At 42.0% G+C, this 12932-nt stretch overlaps 1 protein-coding gene across 1 annotated transcript in view; it reads left to right on the top strand.

The window, feature by feature from the left end:
* The window catches only part of LOC120533526 (zinc finger protein 664-like), a 210087-nt gene that overhangs the window by 148371 nt on the left and 48784 nt on the right, over positions 1-12932 (top strand). Inside the window, exon 2 of the mRNA XM_039760453.1 lies at positions 12617-12621. The gene's annotated coding sequence lies outside the window, so the exon portion shown is untranslated. The remainder of the gene's footprint in view (positions 1-12616; positions 12622-12932) is intronic.

The following is a 12932-nucleotide window of genomic DNA, read 5'->3' as shown; positions in this document are numbered from 1 at the left end:
TTTTCTCCATGGAGTTGTGTAAGAACTGCAGTCATATATCCCCCCTTTTCGTCCACGAACAAAGTGAAGGGACGCCCATAATCAGGAAGGCCCAATGCTGGCGCAGAGAGGAGAGCATGTTTTAAGTCACATAGAGCCCCCTCAGCTTGATCATTCCAGACCACCTGACCAGAAAGGGGGTGTAATGCTACATTTTTCTTTATGTCACTGTATCTGGACAGTACTGTTATGAGTTTTATTCACATGTGCATGTTAACTGTGGCACACAGGGGCTCAGCAGTTAGAATTGCTGACCAAGCATTGGATTAGATAGCCAAAGACAACTGGAGGCTTGTATAGTCAGCTTAAACACAGGTTAGGGTATTTCTGTCCTCTATCAGCACAAACCTTCTTTCCTTCTTGGGAGAATGAGAATCGACATGTAAGCACTATGATATTTCTGTATTTTGTGGGAGAGGAATTCAGCCCTTGTTTGGAGACAGAGAAGACCAGCAAATGAAGCAAGACATTATAAAAGGTCTGGACAGTGGCCAGACCCTTCGAGGCTCGCGTCGACACAAAGAGTTGTCGAAAAACCTCCCAGCGTAGGGACGGAGAAAATGGCTGACTGTGTTGATCCAGATTCCCACCTGGATAAAGTCTGTCCATATGCCTCCCCGTCTGTAACTGCGTAAAACGTCAGTAAATGTAAGCTAAAAGATATTTTGTCTCATGTGATTCTTGTACCGTAATCACTATGGGAGGGATATTGCCTTTTCTGGTATATTATGATATTGTTTAATTATTTAATAAGCCACAATATTAAAAGAACACATTTCCAAGAGAGCTAATGCCTCTGCAGGAAACAGGGGGAGATCAGGGTAGTTCACTAAAAGTTGTAAAGGCTGTGCTCTTTCAGTGAAGTTTAAAATCCATTGCCGGCAGTATCCTAGAATGCCTAATACAGACATAACCTGTTGCTTTGTAACAGGTCTAGAAAGATTTTGAATGGTGTTGATACGATCGCTAGAGAGAGCTCTTGTTCCGTAAGAAATTTCATGACCTAGATATTTCACAGTTGTTTAAATTAACTGCAGTTTTGCTTTAGAATCTTTATGGCCATTTTCAGCTAAAAATGATAACAATTGCTGAGTATCATGTGCACAATCTTCTTCGATAGTACTACATAACATTATATCATCTACATACTGTATTAGTACACTTTCTTTATCTGGCCAATAGCCTTCTAAATTTTGAGCAAGAGCTTGTCCAAATACACATGTGGCTTCAGTATATCCCTGAGGCATAACAGTCCACGTCCAACAGCGGTTTTGGAAAGTAAAAGCAAACCAGAATTGAGAGTCGGGGTGCACGGGAACAGAAAAATAAGCATTAGCAAGGTCAATAACAGAGAAATAGCAGGCGGATGGGGGTATCGTAGAAAGGATAGTGGAAGGATTAGGAACAATAGGTGCCCTAGGAAAAATTGCAGAATTAACATGTCACAGATCTTGAACAAAACGCCATGAACCATCAGCCTTTTTAACAGGTAAAATGGGGGAGTTGACTGGAGAGTATTTAATCTGAATGATTGCTCCACGTTTCACGAGATCGGAATGCACGACGGAGATGCCAGCCTCTGCTTCTGAAGAGAGAGGATACTGGGCGTGATGCGGGCGGAAGTACGATTTTGGGAAAATCACCAGCGGCTCACAGTGCGCCATCCTGCCATAATCATTTTTCCCCTGGGACCACAGTGTATCGGGAAGCGAGGAAAGCCAAGAGGGGTATGAAGTCTGTAATGAAAATGCGGAAAGGGTGGGACGGCATAACGAACGGACAACCGGAATGTCATCCCGGAGTAAAACCTTAGTTATCAAATGATCTGAAGTGTCAAAAATACCCGGAGCAACATGCAGCCAGTCTATCCTATCAATACACCATCCCACCCACTCCCCAACCTCGACCCAGTGAGTGGTGCTAGATTTGGCTAAAGAAACATGGGGAACTGAACCACCTAAATAAAAAACACTTTGTGAATATGTGAGGTGCACTGGAACAGCGGCTTTAGTGGATGAGAAAAAAATGCAAGGGATATGAAGGGTCTCTGGGCTAGTGCCTGAAGAAAAAAAAGATTCTAACCAAGGTGTGTCCACTTCAGCAGGGAAATACTGGGCAGTGCAATGAAGGGTGTTGGGGACTTGCAAGTGGGGAGGAAGACATGAAGGGAAAGAGTGTAGGGCTTTAAGGAGAATGGCGTGTGAGGAGATGTTCAGGGTCCAGGCTGCAAAAGAGGGCTTAGTGTGGGGGAAGGTTTGCCACAGAAGTTTAGGAATAGAATAGTAAAACCCTCGTTCGGTTAGAGAAATAGAAAGGGAGAGCTTAGACATCAGATCCCTTCCTAACAGATTAACAGGGCAGAGCTGATTTAACAAAAACCTGTGCATCAAAGTGGAACCACTAGAATGAAGCTGAACCCGAAGAGGTTGAGACACCGGCAAAACATGTGGTTGGCCAGAAGCGGTAAGAACAATCACTTTATCGTTCGAGGCAGGGACCTCCTTCAGCGAAAGGGTGGAACGTGTAGCTCCAGTATCAACAAGAAAGGCAGTTTCAGTGCCATTCACCAGCAAAGTCAATAAAGGATCTGTGTCCGCATGACGAGTGAGCAAAGGCAACTGAAGAGAGTGGCTGGGGGTCCCTGCGAATTCCTAGGACCAAGAAATATCCTCAGGTGCAGGTAAAGGAGGTGGGGGAGGAAACTGATATGGGCAGTTGCGGCGGAAGTGTCCCGTCTCACCGCACCCATAACAGGCATAAGATGTAGGTGCTTGATCTGAGGGGAGAGGCGGCTGAGCAGATGAAGAATTCGGATTAGGAAGCAAAAATCCGCGACCTCTCCCCCGGCCTCGCCCCTGTCCTCAGAAAAATCCACGTTCTCTATATCCTCGATCCCTGCCTGAGGCGGCTCCACCTGCATAATAATTCATTTGTGCCGCAATTAACTTAATCTGAGCGTCTGACTCTTTTTGTTTAGTCTGTTGTTCAGCATGCTCTGCGGGTTTTCAGGGGACTTATCTCTGAGAGTCTTTCTTCTAGTACGTTGTGAAATGGAAGGCTTTTTGTGTGAGTTTGAAGAGTCTCCCATAGCCCCTAACAAGTGACCGTCAGTCTCATCATCAGGATCTGTAAGTGAGGAGGGGTGGAACTGATATTGTGCATCAAAGAAATCATCAGTAGCTGGGGCATCGGTAACCACAGGAGACATTGGGGCAATGATTGAATGTGGCGGTGGAAGGGGTTGTGGGGAAAGTGTTGGGGAAGAGAGCATAGGATATAAAGGGTCTTTTTTATCACTCCTCTTCCTCCTTCCTTCAGAATGGGGTTCCAAATCAGCCTGCACTTTCTGTAAAGCTATTAGCAGCTCTTCTTTTTCCTTTCTATTCTTAAGTTCAGCAACTAAAAGCTCATTCCGTTTCTGTGCCGCTTCCAACGTACGGTCTTTAATGACCAGTTCCCATCTGTCATACATATCCATCCAATACGGACCTCCATTACAACAACCCTGTGTATTTCTGCACAGTATTTTTCTAATCTCCTGTATCTCACTAATATCCCTGGTTCCCTCCACTGGCCATCTACCTGCACTGTCCTTATTCCACTTTCGACATGCCTTTTTAAAATTTAATCCTGTCCTCTTTTCAATGAGCCTTCGAGGGCACCCGCCTTTCGATCCCGACAGCACACTAGGAGCCCGGCAATCCTCCAAAAACAACCCTTCTAACGTTAAGTTTTTAGGACTCTTGGGGGACTGTTTGACTGGCTTGCTATTTGTTTTTCCCATAGTGAGCGGCAGGATATCAGCAGAAAATGACTCAGCCCTCGATAAACCCCGTTCCACCCGCCGTCCGCTCCTATTCCCGGATTACAGCTTCAGGTGACTTCGTGTCCGTTATTCGCATCAGCAGAATCCTACATCAATACGCCCCGTGGAGTCCAGGATATGGAGGTTTTTACCCCGATCCCTTCATCAGACGGTTTGTATGCGTCAATCTGCCAGGGTATTGTCTCCGTCACCTTAGCAACCCATTGAAACAAGAGTATGACCAGACAGCAGATGAAAAACACGACCTCCCGTTTATTTAGACACACATTCTCTAAATACGCCCTTTCACCCCCACTCCTCAAATTATAGAAGTGTGCCACTCGCCTCTTTCTAATCCACTTCACAGGGATGACTAGCTAACATTCACACTGTGCCGTTTTCCGTAGGGTCCCAAAGTCACCTTCCGTGAGTCCCTAGAACCCCCCTATGGGTCTGATACAGTATGCTCTCTTATTCTTTATTTTGCATATGCTTTTATTCTTTTTCTTTCTATATTCGTAATACTTTTAGCACACCAGTCAAACTCAACTAACAGGGATCCCCCGATATACTCACCGCGAGTCCGTCCACCTGCCTGGAAATGCCCGTCAAGTCGTGGCCTCAGATCGGCTAGGAGGAGGTCAGGGACTCCCCACGCAGGAAACGCCCAAGGCAGGCCAATCCTACTAGTACCGAAGCTGGACCCGACCCGGCCGGAATCGGCTCCACCACGGTCCTCTGGACGATCCTGCACAAGGAGCCGTCTGCCGTCTCCTGCCCCACGTTTGGGTGCCAAAACTGTGGACGAAGTTTTCAGACCAGACAGCAGGTGAAACAATAAAGCAGCTTTATTATTTATTATTGAGATTCACAGTGAGAAAAGTTTCAGAAAAGCAGACAATCAATACATGAAAATGTCAGGGCTCCTCTGAACCCCGTCTGTTGGGTGGGGTCCAGTTTTATACCTCTGGAATGCGTGATTTAATATCAGTATAAAATGCAACAGTCAACACATTTGTTATACACAATCCTTGAGCCCCTTCTAAAACGTGATTTCTTGGCTCCTTTTGTTATGACGTTCAGATGTAAGCTAAGGAACAATGTGATAAGGCAGACTCATGTGTGGAATGCATAGACCTTGAGTCCTTTGCACAAATATTTTTCTTTTTGCTGAAACAAAGCAGGCTTCTACAAGCTGACTGCTCAGACATGAATTAGTACAAGGGAACGAAGAGAACATTCGTCTTCCACACTGTGTCCTATCAATTAAATCACACTTTATAGATCTCAAAATCAAAGCAAGTGTACTTATAGTGTGACGTGAGTGAGGCTTTTTGCTTTATTGGTTGACTTCCTCCAAACATGTGGAAAGATCTTTGTTTTAGGAGCTTGCCTATGGTCACCCCTTCTGCAGTTTCTTTTGGGGTTCAACACTCCATGTCGGTCCTCTTGTTGCTACCAACGTCATGTCTTTTAAAAAATTGTTGATTAGTTATTTGTCATATCAAGCAAGATGAACATGTGGACTTTAAGATACCATCTCAGCTTGTGCTCTAGCTATTCTTCAGTAAGGTGTAGGCTCATGTCACCCTCATCCAACTCCAGTGCAGACAAGTCTTCCACCTTTCCAAATGACTTCTGTTGCCCTTCGGAGTAAAGCGAATGCTCCAACGTCTGTTACGGCCAAACCCTGTAAGCTATGGACAGCCAAAGTTATGGTCAGGCTGAGAGCTGAAAGCTTGATGAGATGATCTGCGTCTTATAAGGATTTTTAATGGAAGAGGTCTTGCTGTTGGTGTTTTGAGTTTGCATAAGCCCATCCTCATGACTGACCACTGGTGCAAAGTGCTGTCCAACAGTGTTACTCCTCCTTGATTTATAGTTCTTTGTTTGAACTTGAGTGTCCATCTTCTGCCTCTGAGAGACGTCCCTGCATGTTAACACGGTCTGGTATCGATTGTCTTATCAGGTAAGGCATGAAAGCTGCGTTCAGGTGAGGCGCCCGGCCATTGAAACAGGGTTTTTACCTGGTAATACGAGTGTCTGGCAGCAGCATTTTAAAACAGGACTTGTGTTCTAGCCGTGTTAAAAATGGTAATGTCAGTCTGTCCTACACTGCTGTTGACAAAGCCATCCAATATAAAGACAGGTTGATTGTCACGCCGTACACTGGCCTGTCCCACACTGTTCATTATCTTTGTCTGTAAATACGTTTTCACAACTCTTGATTATTTGTATCCAAAATTTATTATTCAAATTGAAAACCTACTCTTCAGTATTTACACCTGAAAATTAGTGATGACTGATGCTGTTGGTTTTCTTTTTTATCCGATACCAGGTGATACTGAAGCCAGCATTGGCGATGCTGATACCGATACTGATGCAGGCAGAGTGTCATCTTGTAAGAATGGTTAATCTTCTATAAAAACTCAGGATGTCAAAAAGTCACATTTTAAACACTGCATTAGTAAACTATTACATAAAGTGCCATCGATCAGACTTGTTTACTTGTTTATTAACAGAAATTATTAAACGTGTTCAGTTCCTGTAAATGATCTGTGAAAGAACAACAACCATTATCGTTACATTTTTTCTCGAAAACATATGTAAAAAGCATGCTGTCTCAAAAAATGACTTTTTTTTTTACTGTAAAACGTACAAAACACAAAGTACACGGTGTGAAGTGGAAAAGTATGATAACGATGCAAATACCAAGCGAGCGTTATAGAATCTCTTTCAGTTTCCCTGTCCGTTTCAGTTGCACTGCCTGAAGACACATTCACTTCGCCATCACTGCTGATGAGAGGATCCCCAACATCACTGTTTGTATCACTGGCAGGAGCGAGCAACACTTGGGCTGTGAACAACTTGAGATACCGTTATTACTGGAGTAACACTCAGGACTGCCATTTTTAGCTCTGTTTTTAAAGCTTGAGTGAAATAAAGCTAGTATCGAGAAATACTTTTTTTTTTTTTATACACAATGGACATAATAAATACAGAAAGTTTGAAAATGTGTTCTAAGTATGTCAATTCATCAAGCTATAAATGTAATTTACCCCTCACTAAAAGCAGACATTGTTTTTTGTCTATTCAAACAGTTTCAAGACCCCCTGCATCAGTTTACAGTACTAATGTTCCTGGGTACTGCCAACCTTTCTTGAAGGCTTCTTTAAGAGCCGACTATGGCCCTTTGGCACCTGTGCCAGTCTCTCTAGCCTGAGTGTCTCTGCTCTCTTCTGATCTCCTCGAGTTCAGCAATGTGTCTGACTTCCATGTGTTCTACCAGGTTTGTGGTGTTGCCTTAATAACGTACTGTACAGGCCAAAGGTTTGGACACACCTTCTCATTCAATGTGTTTTCTTTATTTTCATGACCATTTACATTGGTAGATTCTCACTGAAGGCATCAAAACTATGAATGAACACATGTGGAGTTATGTACTTAACAAAAGTCAGACATTGTGTATGTGACATTAAGTGATCAGCTTCACAGGGACACACCGCCAACTGCCTCCATCTTGCTAAGGCCCTGTCTACACGGGCGTTCAAATCTTAGTTAAATGAATGCGCTCAGAGCGACCGAGGCGTTGAAGTTGTGTTTTGTAGTGGCGTTTATTTTGACTTCAATATGATGTTACTTTTGTGTTTGTTTGCCTTTGGTAAACACCAACCTGTAGACCAGATTATCGTTTTGTGTGTTTACCTGCAGTTATCAGGCAGTCCAGAGTGTTTTTAGCCTGTGGGGTTTGAGACTCATCCTTCATTGGATTTGTGACCTGTGGATCAGTTGGCTTTATTAGACCTGAACATTTAACTTCTTGTGTTAAAAATCCTCCTGATATGGTGACGTAGCCAGAAAAAACACCAGCGCTGGTATTGGGTTCACCATCTGACTGCACAGCGTGTGAAGAAAAGAAGCCTCTATGTAATCTGTGAAGAAGTGCTTCGACTTCCACATAAGTTCTTCAGATACTGTGGGTTTTCAGTTTTGAGTTTTGATTGCCTACTGCAGCTGGTACAGCACCATATGACACGCCAGTCAACCTGTATGTGAGTCAGTGTTAGTCCTGAAGAGAGGCTACTTGTCACCTTGAAGTGAGCAAATACACCAACAGTACTCGCGTACGCACTCGCCCACTGGCATTAATAATCTATAGTAGCTATGTCATTAGCACAAACCTGCAAACTGTTTAGAATTCTCTCATATTATCATTATTATTTTGTTGATAATGTGTGTGTGTGTGTATATATATGTGTGCTCCCTGCCCGACCACGGCAGCCCAATCTTCCCTCGATAGCTTGATTTGCTCGCTATCTGTCCAAGTTCGAAATTTTAAATGGAGGAATTGGAAAAAAAAAAACCTTTCACAAAAGGAGGATCAACGACGCGAATCCCTGGTGTTTTTACTGAGAGACAGTTGCAATACCATTGAGCCACCTAATCGGGATACAGTAATCCCTCGCTATATCACACTTCGACTTTTGCAGCTTCACTCTATCGCAGATTTTATATGTAAGCATATTGAAATATATATCGCAAATTTTTCGCTGGTTCATGGGTTTCAGTGGCAAATGGGTCTTTTAATTTTGGGTACATACTTCCTCAGTTGGTTTGCCCAGTTGATTTCATACAAGGGACGCTATTGGCAGATGGCTGAGAAGCTTCCCAATCAGAGCATGTATTACATATTAAATAAAACTCCTCAAATATAAAATTGTGAGCAGGGGGGCTGTTTGCACCCCTAGAGGATATGGACGCTCCTCAAAAAACACTGAAAGACTACCTTCACATTGCTCCCTTCCTTGCTGGGCTTACTTGTTACTTTGTTGCGCGATATGCTTCCCGCACGGTGCTTCGCATACTTAAAAGCCCAAACAGCCCCTATTGATTTTTGATTGTTTGCTTTTCTCTCTCTCTCGCTTGCTCTGACATTCTCTGCTCCTGACGGAGAGGGTGTGAGCAGGGGAGCTATTTGCACCCCTAGAGGATACGGACACTTGTCTAAAAAATAGTGAAAGACTAACTTCACATTGCTCCCTTCCTTGCTGGGCTTACTTGCGGCGGCTTTGTCAAGCGATATGCTTCTGCACGGTGCTTTGCATACTTAAAAGCTCGAACAGCACCTATTAATTTTTGATTGTTTGCTTTTCTCTCTCTCTTTCTGACATTCTGTGCTCTTGATGTGCACTCCTTTGAAGAAGAAGATATGTTTGCATTCTTTTAATTGTGAGATGGAACTGTCATCTCTATCTTGTCATAGAGACGTTTAAACTTTTGAAAAAGAGGCAACTGTTTGTTTGCAGTGTTTGAATAAAGTTCTTGTCTCTCTACAACCTCCTGTGATTCTGTGCAAATCTGTGACCCAAGCATGACAATATAAAAATAACCATATAAACGTATGGTTTTTACTTCATAGATTTTTACCTATCACGGGGGGCTCTGGAACATAACCCTTGCGATAGGTGAGGGATGACCGTAATTAACGAGCTCTGCACAACTGAACTACTACTACTGTTCTTACTGCGGCGGATGAAATATGTTGTTTGACATATGCACGTTAAAATGTTTTAATTGACACGAGAGTATCATTGTTGTATTCTCCTAATGAAGACGAAAAAATTATATTTATAGATGTATACTATATGATGTACAGTTTTGAACAAAATTAAGCGTTCCATAAAAAGTTTGCATGATTTACCTAATCTTTTTATATACTGTATATAAAGTTGATATATGACAATATATCTTTGACACTATGTATTAGACAAAGGAAATCACAGCAATCCACAAGAACAATAATTAATTCTAAGCAACTACCTGAATTGTAGTTTCAGGCCGTCAATTAACTATAAACTGAAGTGTGTAATGTCAATATGAATTACAAAATATAACTAGAGAGTTAAGTGTCAGATAGACTCTCAAAATATAGAGGTCAATGCCTTTGAGTGTGCTGATGCTTCACAAAGATTCAGTAACCAGCGCACATGTCTGATCGAGGCTTCGAAGCCTCAGTTAACCAAGTGCGCATGTTTGAGGCTTCGAAGCCCCGTCATGATGCAATCTCAGTGTGCATGTCTGCTCAGTGCTTCAAACCAAGCTTGACGATTCCAGTGCCCATGTCTGCTTAGTGCTTTGAATCATTATTCATCGAGCTCCAGTTTGAAGTACATATGGCATCAACAGAGTTCAAAAACTCGACAGAATTCCCTGGTGAAATGAATGTTTGTGGATGATCCATACATGTTAAATGATTGTGCCCGATAATACTTTGTGGCAAAAAATAAAATTATAAATTTACATCATACAAATGCTGACTTGTAGAATGCACAATGCTGCAAAGAAGAGCATTAGTAATATGGGTGACGACACATCTCTCACTATAATACTCTCATAAATATCCATTCTTTGCCTCATGCAACGTTTTCATGTAACACTGAACTATGTCATATAATATACATCTACGTATATATAATTGTTTTCATCTTCATTACATACATACATACATAAAAAACATACATTATATACATCCACTCTGCTTAAAACAGTAGTGGTGCAGCGGTAGTGTTGCCGCTCCATAATAAGTCTTGGGTGGGTTCAGGTCCCATGTGCACCCACTGTGAATTGTCACCCAAAAGAGTCTGTTTTTCTTTTTTTTTTCATTTAACAGCAAATTCCACCGTGGACCGAGAGCGAGCAAGGCGAGAACACTAGTAAAGATATATCAAATGGAAATGGGCATCTTGTTTTATGTCTATAACAAAAAAAATATTTGAGTGACGAACTGCTATTGTAGTTGTTGATGGCAGGTTTAGTGGTTTAAATTCTTAAATATTAAATTAATAAGGTAGAATGTGTTCTTACTTTGAGTGTTGGAGGTGGGGGGGAGTGCTACACGGTAAATGTGTTAGTAACTGGGATTGCGCCTCTATAACTGGAAGATTGCTTAGGAATGATACAGACTGGACAACTATATGTTTTAGGAAATGTTTTATTATTACACTGTGCTGTGACCAAGAGAACCTTTTACTGATCGCCTGTCCGGACCTTGAAGATGTGTTCACGAGGGAGGGATGCTGCTGTTAAAAGCAAATGCTTTTTCGACAGCAGATCCAGATGTGTTTATCCCGCTGCTTTTTGTTGCCTCAGCACTCAAGAGGATCTTTAATGCCGACCTTGATCCATGCACTGCTCACCTTGGAGTGTCCTGTGTGTGTCTGTGTGTCAGTGTGCCGGTGACTGATCTGCGCCATGTCTCTCAGCCTCTCTGATGTGCTCCGGATTGACACCTTTGAATGTTTGGTGCAGCAGAGCAAATTCAACCTGATCTACCACAGTGGGTTTGTTATCACCTTATTCAATGGACGTCAAATGGCGATGAATGGAAAATGAATTAATGTAAATATATGAGCTGCCTTACGCAATTAGTCATCGCATTTTGATGGCGATTCTAAGTGGGGATGATTTTCGAAAAGATCTCTTATGCGATCCTTACACAGTATCTCTCAAAATTATTTAGTTCAAATTGGTTATAAAGATTTCACTCCAGATTATTTCTTTAATTATTATTAATTAAATATGATGAGTCTTTCATTCGGATTGGACTCGGGCTAGCACTACGCTCAGAATTTAAAAAGCAACCACCTTAGTTAGTTGAGCCACTGACGGCGTCTTTGCTTCGTAGCGGACTCGTTACTTTTGTGCGCCACAAAGTATTGTAAAGTATTAATAAATGAAATATTTCAATACTTGATCGAATAATAACATCTGTGATTTAAGGATTTCACCTTTTCTTTCTCAAATGTGCTTACCTATATCATGGCATAGTACAGGAATAAACCTTTATTTTCTGTCTACTCCGTTTTAATTAAGTCAGACCAAAGATAACATTTAAGGTTATTAAATGTGATCTCAAGAAAAGATGAGGGTTAATTATAATACTAATAAAAGGAGCGATTACAATGATACAGTGCAAAAGTAAATATTCATTGAAAGAGCCAGGAATCCATGAGTGAGGCGTCTTATTTTGTTTAACTCTTGCTATCATATAGTGCATTCTGCTTGTCGCCATTAGTTATATATATATATATATATATATATATATATATATATATATATATATATATATATATATATATATATATATACTAATAAACGGCAAAGCCCTCACTGACTGACTGACTGACTGACTGACTCACTCATCACTAATTCTCCAACTTCCTGTGTAGGTAGAAGGCTGAAATTTAGTAGGGTTATTCCTTACAGCTTCCTTACAAAAGTTGGGCAGGTTTCATATCGAAATTCTATGCGTAATGGTCATAACTGGAAGCTGTTTTTCTCCATTTACTGTAATGGAGATGAGCTTGAAACTCGTGGGGACGGAGTTTCGTGTGACATCATCACGCCTTCCACGTAATCACGCAGTACGTAGAAAACCAGGAAGAGGCCCAAAAGCGCTGAAGAAAACATGCATTATATAATTGAGAAGGCAGCGAAACAATAAGAAGCGAAGCGAGTTACATATACAACCATATTCATGAGTTCTGCTACTTCGAAACAAAGCACGATGTAAACCTACACTTTAAATTAAGTTCATAGACAGGCTGCCGCTGGCGTTTGTAATTTAGTGCCTATTCATATAAGGCCGTCCGTCAGCGGCAATCCAATAGCAAACTGCCACGGGTAAATATTCACGGGTGAAGGACTGTGCTTATGCAGAGGAAGATGAGATGGTCAGGGTGGTGTTTGACACAAACTCAGCAAAACTGCGAGAGAAAGTTTTAAGTGCCGGGACCTCGGTAACATTAGATACAGCCATGGACATAGCACGAGATGGCACCAGCACAGCTGGGAAACTTCGATGCATGTACACCGAGCGGCTCACGTGAACTGACGCAGTGTACAGACAAAAGCAACAGTTCCAAAGAGCGCTGAACAAAACCGAATTACACAATTGAAAAGGCAGCAAAAAATATGAAGCGTCTGATAAGCATATTCATAAATCCAGCTACTGCGGAAACAAAGCACACGGTGGAAAAAGTCAATGTCCCGCTAAAGGAAGTCAGTATAAAAAAAAAAAACCTGTGCA

The sequence above is a fragment of the Polypterus senegalus genome, chromosome 8, assembly GCF_016835505.1.
Source record: "Polypterus senegalus isolate Bchr_013 chromosome 8, ASM1683550v1, whole genome shotgun sequence".
Classification (NCBI taxonomy): domain Eukaryota; kingdom Metazoa; phylum Chordata; class Cladistia; order Polypteriformes; family Polypteridae; genus Polypterus; species Polypterus senegalus.
This window is presented reverse-complemented; position numbering and strand designations above follow the sequence as displayed.